Here is a 7767-nt window from a genome sequence, read left to right as displayed (position 1 = left end):
TGCCACATTGCTGACAACTTAGAGTCTCAACTTCGTCTCACCTGGTGATCCTGATCTTCCTACCTTCTTAACTATAATATCAACAACTTCAAGGACGTAGAATTGTAGCAGAATTATAAAGGATAAGGAGGATTTCAATGGACAGGGTTAGATGGAGGTGGAGAACTGAGGGACAAGATAACTTTTCATATATTTTAAGTTCTCATAAGAACGACATTTTGTTTAGAGGTTAGAAAAAAAAGAATTAATGGTAGAAATTACAAGGGATTTCAGCTTAATGTAAGGAAGAACTTTCAGTGTTGTTCAGAAATGGATTATACTGCCTTGTGAATGATTTCTCCCTCACTGGAAGTGTTGAGATAAGCTAGATGATCTTTGATATTGCTGAAGTGGTTGCTGAGTAGGTGGTTGGATTGGAAGACTTAAAAGAATAGTTAGACTAAAGGGACTCCAGTTCCAACATTTCATGATTCTGTGAATCCTTTTAACCTTGTGCAAGGAACTGTACTAGGCAATTAGAGTGGAGAGCAAAGAATACAACAATACAACCTGTTCTCAAGTATGGTACAGGACAAAGCTGCTTAAACTGGCTCCATGTGAGGTCACCTAACTGAATGTGGGGGATGTGAAATGATGATTCATTATCATACCCAGGGTTGTGTAAAAATTTCTCAGGCAAAAAGGAGTCACGAGTGGGAAAAGTTTTAGAAATCTTGTTATAGGAAACTCAAGAGAAAAATTAAACAGAACTAAAGGATCAGAAAAGAACAGATTCATGAGAGGAAGATTGTAGAAAGAGCCAAAGAATTCAAATTGAACCCATCCTTTTCCCTTCCAAACTTTTCTTCTTCAGAATAGAAGAATGAGACTACATTCTTAGTAGAACTTAGATAAGTCATCTAACTCTACCTCAGTTTCCTCATCTGTAAAATATGTTGGAGAAGGAGATGGCAAACCACTTCAGTATCTTTGCCAAGAATGAAAGTTTCTTTCTCCAGTTCTCCCTCACCGAAACTGTCCCCTACCCCCATCCCTGCTACCAGAATAATGCCAAAACATTGCATGGCATGCATCATCCTCTGGTCTAAAACCTATGAATCCTCGGCCCCTGAAGGGTAAAGTCCCCAATTACTCTTCCCACGCGTCTTTTCATTTTACCTGAATTTCTGTTTGGTTTAATCCTCACCGCCCCGGTCTTTCATGCGCCCCTTTGCTCCTCCAGCCCGCAGGAGGCGCTACGGGACAGGAGCCTTTCCCGGGAAGGAGAGGATGGAGAGATGAGGGAAAAGGAAAAGAAGCAGATTCCCAGGATTCCCCGCGTGTATCCCTGGCAACAGAGAGCTGCGGCCGGGGGGCGGTATGGAAGGAGAGTGGGAGATTACGCCGAGCCGAGCCTTGGAGGAGGTGGGGGCAGAAGGGGCGGGTCATCGGCTGGCTTCAGTGTTTCTGAGGAGCCGGGTAGGAGTCCAGGGGGAGATGTCGCCGGAGCCCGGGAAACCCCAACCGACCTGGACTGAGGAGAGTAGTCGGGGGAAGAGGAGGAGAAGGAGAAGCAGCAGCTTCCCCGGAACCTGGGAAAGAGATGGAGAGCAGTGGCCGAGGCGGCTACCTCTCTTGCTAGGGTGAAAGACCCCACCTCCCCGGTGCCTACGGAGCGGAGGGCCTACGGAGTCTTGGTGTTGTGACTTGGGGTCCGGATGGTGCCTTGCTTACAGATCCCTCTCAGTGAAGGAATGGAGTGAAGTACTACTACTTTCACATCTCTTGCACACATCTACTTTTTTTTTTTTTTTTTTTTGCTGAGGCAATTGGGGTTAAATGATTTGCCCAGGGCCACACTGCTAGGAAGTGTGTCAAGTCAAATTTGAACTCAGGTCCTCCTGACTTCAGGACTGGTACTGCACATCTACTTACCACTCACAACGGCCACCCTAGTTCAAGCCCTCATCAACTTTCCTACATTCTTGCATTGACTTTTTAAAAATAATAAATAGCTTTTATAGATATAATTTATGCAAAAATAGTTTTTAACATTCACCCTTGCAAAACCTTGTGTTCCAAATTTTTCTCCCTCCCTTCTCCTCACCTCTCTCTCCTAGATAGCAAGTAACCCAATATCGGTTAAACATATACAATTCTTCTAAGCATATTTTCACATTTCATTGCATTAAATTTTTAATTGGTCTCCCTGCCTCAAGTCTCTCTTCACTCCATTCCTCCTTCACTGAGCTGCCAAGGTGACTTTTCTAAATTGCAGATCTGACTACATCATAGCCCTACTCAATAAACTCCAGTGTCTCCCTAATACCTTCAGGACTAAATATAATGTCTTGTTTTGCACTTAAAAGGGCCCAAACAACAAGGCCCTTTCCTATCTCTTCACTCTTTTAATATTTTATTCCCTTCCACACACATTATGATCTACACTGGCATACTTGCTGGAGCTCACACATGGCAACTACATTCAATTACCCTGCACTACATGCAGCTTCCAAATACATGCATCTGCACTATGTTTGGAATGCTTTCCATTGTCTCCACCTATTGGCTTTCCTGGCTTCTTAAAGACTCAGATGTCACTTTTAACCCGGGAAGCCTCAGTTCTTCCCCTGCCGGTGCCTCCTTCATAGATGATTTCCCACCTATTCTGTTTTTGTCTTACATGTTCTTAGTTATTTGTATATTGTCCTTCTCCATTAGAAAGTGAGCTTCTCGTGTCCAAGATCTATTTATTGGTAGTTTTCTCAACAATGCAATGTCTGGCTCATAATCATTTTAATAAATATTTGTTGGGTAGTGATTTGAGAGAGGGGTGAAAGCTTTGAGCTGATACCTCTTTAGTGCTATTACCTTGGACTAACATGAATTCCGGCACTTCTCAGTTCCATCTGCACTAGCTGGTTGTAGATAGCAGCATGCCTCAGTAATATCCATTTAGCTGACTGAATGCCATCTCTGATCATGTATACTTCTTTGAGATACCTAGGAGATACCATCTATCCCCTTCCCAGAATCCCTTTAGGAAGCTACTATTTTTTCTTCCCCTGACCAAACATGAGACCAAAAAACTTTGCGATCTTAAATTGCTGGTGTAGACCCAAATCAAGATATCAACCTGGACAGCTTCTCATCTTATCTCTCTCTCTTTTTTTTTAAAATAGCTTTTTATTTACAAGTTATATGTATGGGTAATTTTACAGCATTGACAATTGCCAAACCTTTTGTTCCAATTTTTCCCCTCCTTCCCCCCATTCCTTCCCCTAGATGGCAGAATGACCAGTAGATGTTAAATATATTAAAGCATAAATTAGCTCATCTTATCTCTAAACATTCTATTCCTACAGACTACAAAAATATTCTTCAGTAAATCTCGTTTCCTAATTTTTGCATAGCCTTTCTTCTTTGGGTGTGGCAATTTATCACAAGTCAATAATTTACAAAGCAAAGAGCACATAAGAATTAATTTGAATAGACAAAGCTGATCAAGCCTCTTCTTTTATTTTCTATAAACTCCCATGTGACTGACCTATAATTACATACACCTATATAGCAATATACTTATAATTTGATGTTAACTTAGAATTTCCTTTGACTAACAAATGTAGATAAGTGATTCTAAAATGAGTCCCACATTGATAAGTGGTAATTTTCTGTCTAGTAAGATGTAGTCAATTTTCTTTTTTCTCTGTGGTGGTTACTTCCCATCAAGAAAAATTAATGACATAGAAGTGTGAGGTTTCTGTATTATATTATTATTGTATTATAAGTCTTTGACTAATGTAATTTCTTAACTAAAGCTATATTTCCAACACATTTTCCCACCATTTTCCACAACTGAATAAGCCAACAAGGTTATTGGCTTGATTTGGTTATTGGCCTATTTGTTAAGACAGGGCAATCACAGGAAATAATGATCTGAAAGCTAAGTATAATAACTTCCCATTGCTTGAGATTTATAAATTGATAATTTTGTATGGCCCATAATTGATGTTATAAATATTCAAATGGCCCCTGATAGAAAAAAAAATGTTCCCCATCCTTGTGTTAAGCTCTTCATAGAATTTTGCTACTTCTTTTTTCTCTTCCACAGATGTTCTTGCATAAGCTACTACTATTTTCGTGGTGGTTTGCGGGTTTTCATTTATTATGAGCACTTTAAGGTGAAATGATCATACAAAAGATTAATCCAAATCACTAATAATAAAAGAAATACAAATAAAAATAACTATGACATATCAATTCACACTCAAAAAATCATCAGATGATAGCAGGGAGTCATTGTTGACATGAAAGGCAACAGAAAGAAAAACATACTAATGAACTCTTCATGGAGTTATGAGTTAATCCAAATATTTTAAAAATTAATTTGAAATAATACTTTTAAAAACCTGAATAAAATGTTTATGTCCCTTGACCTTGAATATCCTTGAATCTCCCTACTAAGTATATATTCCAAGAAGGTCAAAGACAGGGCAAGGGTCCTATATACACCCAAAATATTTTTAGCCACACTTTTTTTGTGGTAGCAAAAAACTGCAAAGTAAGTAGATGACCATCAGTTGGAGACAATAAATGTTCAACGATTGAAAAATAACTGGATAGAGTGCTTGGAAGTGTCAGGAAGACATCTTTCGGAATATAAATCTGGCCTCAGACACTTATTAGCTGTGTGCTCCAGGGTAAGTTACTTAACTCAGTTTATCTCAGTTTCCTTATTTGTAAAATGAGGCAGAGAAAGAATTGGCAAACTACTCCAGTATCACAAATGATGCCACCTTCCCCTATTGGTAGCTAAATGCAATCGGCAAGAGCTGAGTTCAAATTCAGCTTCACATACTTACTAGATGTGTGACCCTGGGCAAGTTATTTGTCCATATATACCCCATTTTTTTCATCTGTAAAATGGAGGTAATAATAGCACTTACCTCCTATGGTTGTTGTGAAGATAAAATGAGAGAATATGTAAAATACTTCACATGCTAGCTTTGGCAATAAGAGTTGAGAAAGAGATTAAAGGAATAAGAATAGGCAATGAGGAAACCAAATTATCACTCTTTGCTGATGATATGATGGTATACTTAGAAAACCCCAGAGATTCTACCAAAAAGTTATTAGAAACAATCTACACCTTCAGCAAAGTTGCAGGATACAAAATAAATCCACATAAGTCATCAGCATTCTTATATATCACTAACAAAACCCAACAGTTAGAGATACAAAAAGAAATTCCATTTAAAGTAACTACTGATTGTATAAAATATTTAGGAATCTATCTGCCAAGGGAAAATCAGAAACTTTATGAGCAAAACTACAAAACACTTTCCACACAAATTAAGTCTGATCTAACCAACTGGAAAAATATTCAATGCTCTTGGATTGGGCGAGCAAATATAATAAAGATGACAATACTACCTAAATTAATCTACTTATTTAGCGCTATACCAATCAGACTCCCAAAAAACTACTTTGATGAATTAGAAAAAATAACAACAAAGTTCATATGGAAAAACAAAAGGTCAAGAATTTCAAGGGAATTAATGAAAAAAAAAATCAAATGAAGGTGGCCTAGCTGTACCAGATCTAAAATTATAAAGCAGCAGTTACTAAAACCATCTGGTATTGGCTAAGAAATAGACTAGTAGATCAATGGAATAAGTTAGGTTCAAAGGACAAAACAGCCAATAACTTTAATAATATAGTGTTTGACAAACCCAAAGACACCAGTTTCTGGGATAAGAATGCATTATTTGACAAAAATTGTTGGGAAAATTGGAAATCAGTATGGCAGAAACTAGGCATTGACCCACACTTAACACCGTACCCCAAGATAAGGTCAAAATGGGTTCATGACCTAGGCATAAAGAATGAGATTATAAATAAATTGGAAGAGCATAGGATCGTTTACCTGTCAGACCTGTGGAAGAGGGAGGAATTTATGACCAAAGAAGAACTAGAGATCACTATTGACCACAACATAGAAAATTTTGATTATATCAAATTGAAAAGTTTTTGTACAAACAAAACAAATGCAAACAAGATTAGAAGGGAAACAATAAACTGGGAAAACATTTTTACAATCAAAGGTTCTGATAAAGGCCTCATTTCCAAAATATATAGAGAACTGACCCTAATCCATAAGAAATCAAACCATTCTCCAATTGATAAATGGTCAAAGGATATGAACAGACAATTCTCAGATGAAGAAATTGAAACTATTTATAGACATATGAAAATATGCTCCAAATCATTATTAATCAGAGAAATGCAAATTAAGACAACTCTGAGATACCACTACACACCTGTCAGATTGGCTAGAATGACAGGGAAAGATAATGGGGAATGTTGGAGGGGATGTGGGAAAACAGGGATACTGATACATTGTTGGTGGAATTGTGAACACATCCAGCCATTCTGGAGAGCAGTTTGGAACTATGCTCAAAAAGTTATCAAGCTGTGCATACCCTTTGATCCAGCAGTGTTTCTACTGGGCTTATACCCTAAAGAGATACTAAAGAAAGGAAAGGGACCTGTATGTGCCAAAATGTTTGTGGCAGCCCTGTTTGTAGTGGCTAGAAGCTGGAAAATGAAAGGATGTCCATCAATTGGAGAATGGTTGTGTAAATTGTGGTATATGAACGTTATGGAATATTATTGTTCTGTAAGGAACGACCAGCAGGATGAATACAGAGAGGACTGGCGAGACTTACATGAACTGATGCTGAGTGAAATGAGCAGAACCAGGAGATCATTATATACCTCAACAACGATACTGTTTGAGGATGTATTCTGATGGAAGTGGACCTCTTTGATAAAGAGAGCCTTAATTGATCAAAGATGGACAGAAGCAGCTACACCCAGAGAAAGAACACTGAAAATGAATATAAACTGCTTGCATTTATGTTTTTCCTCCCGGGTTATTTATACCTTCTGAATTCAATTCTCCCTGTGCAACAAGAAAACTGTTTGGTTCTGCACACATATATTGTATCTAGGATATACTGCAACCCATTCAACATGTAAAGGACTCTTGCCATTTGGGGGAAGGGGTGGAGGGAGGGAGGGGAAAAATCGGAACAGAAATGAATGCAAGGGATAATGCTGTAAAAAATTACCCTGGCATGCGTTCTATCAATAAAAAATTATTTAAAAAAATAAAATAAAATACTTCACAAACCTTAAGCACTATATAAATATTTGCTATTATTATTAATCATTAATAGAATATCCCTATACTGCAAAAAGAAATAAATGTGAAGAAATCAAATAATTGGTGGAAAGCATCAAAATGAATAATTTGTCTTACTTCTATATGAATCATGATCTGGTTTGCAGGGTGTTAGAGCTAAAGGGGCTCATAGGTCATTTCATTCAATGCATAATTGAACAGAATTCTCTTGCAGCATCCCTGAAAAGTAGTTATCTATATTAGGATTGGATGGATTTTTTTAAAATTTTATTTTATTTAATAATAACTTTGTATTGACAGAATCCATGCCAGGGTAATTTTTTACAACATTATCCCTTGCACTCGCTTATGTTTCGTTTTTTCCCCTCCCTCCCTCCACCCCCTCACCCCAAGATGGCAAGCAGTCCTATATATGTTAAATATGTTGCAGTATATCCAGGATTGGATGGATTTTAAAGATTATTTAGTCCAATTATTTCATGGTATAAATGAAGAAACAGGAGCAGAGAGTTTTAAGTATATTCCCTAAGGTCACAAAGAAGAATTTCTGTCTTGAGGAATTTACTACTTAGTGAATCAGG

The sequence above is a fragment of the Antechinus flavipes genome, chromosome 5 (genome assembly GCF_016432865.1).
Source record: "Antechinus flavipes isolate AdamAnt ecotype Samford, QLD, Australia chromosome 5, AdamAnt_v2, whole genome shotgun sequence".
In the NCBI taxonomy this organism is placed as follows: Eukaryota; Metazoa; Chordata; class Mammalia; order Dasyuromorphia; family Dasyuridae; genus Antechinus; species Antechinus flavipes.
This window is presented reverse-complemented; position numbering follows the sequence as displayed.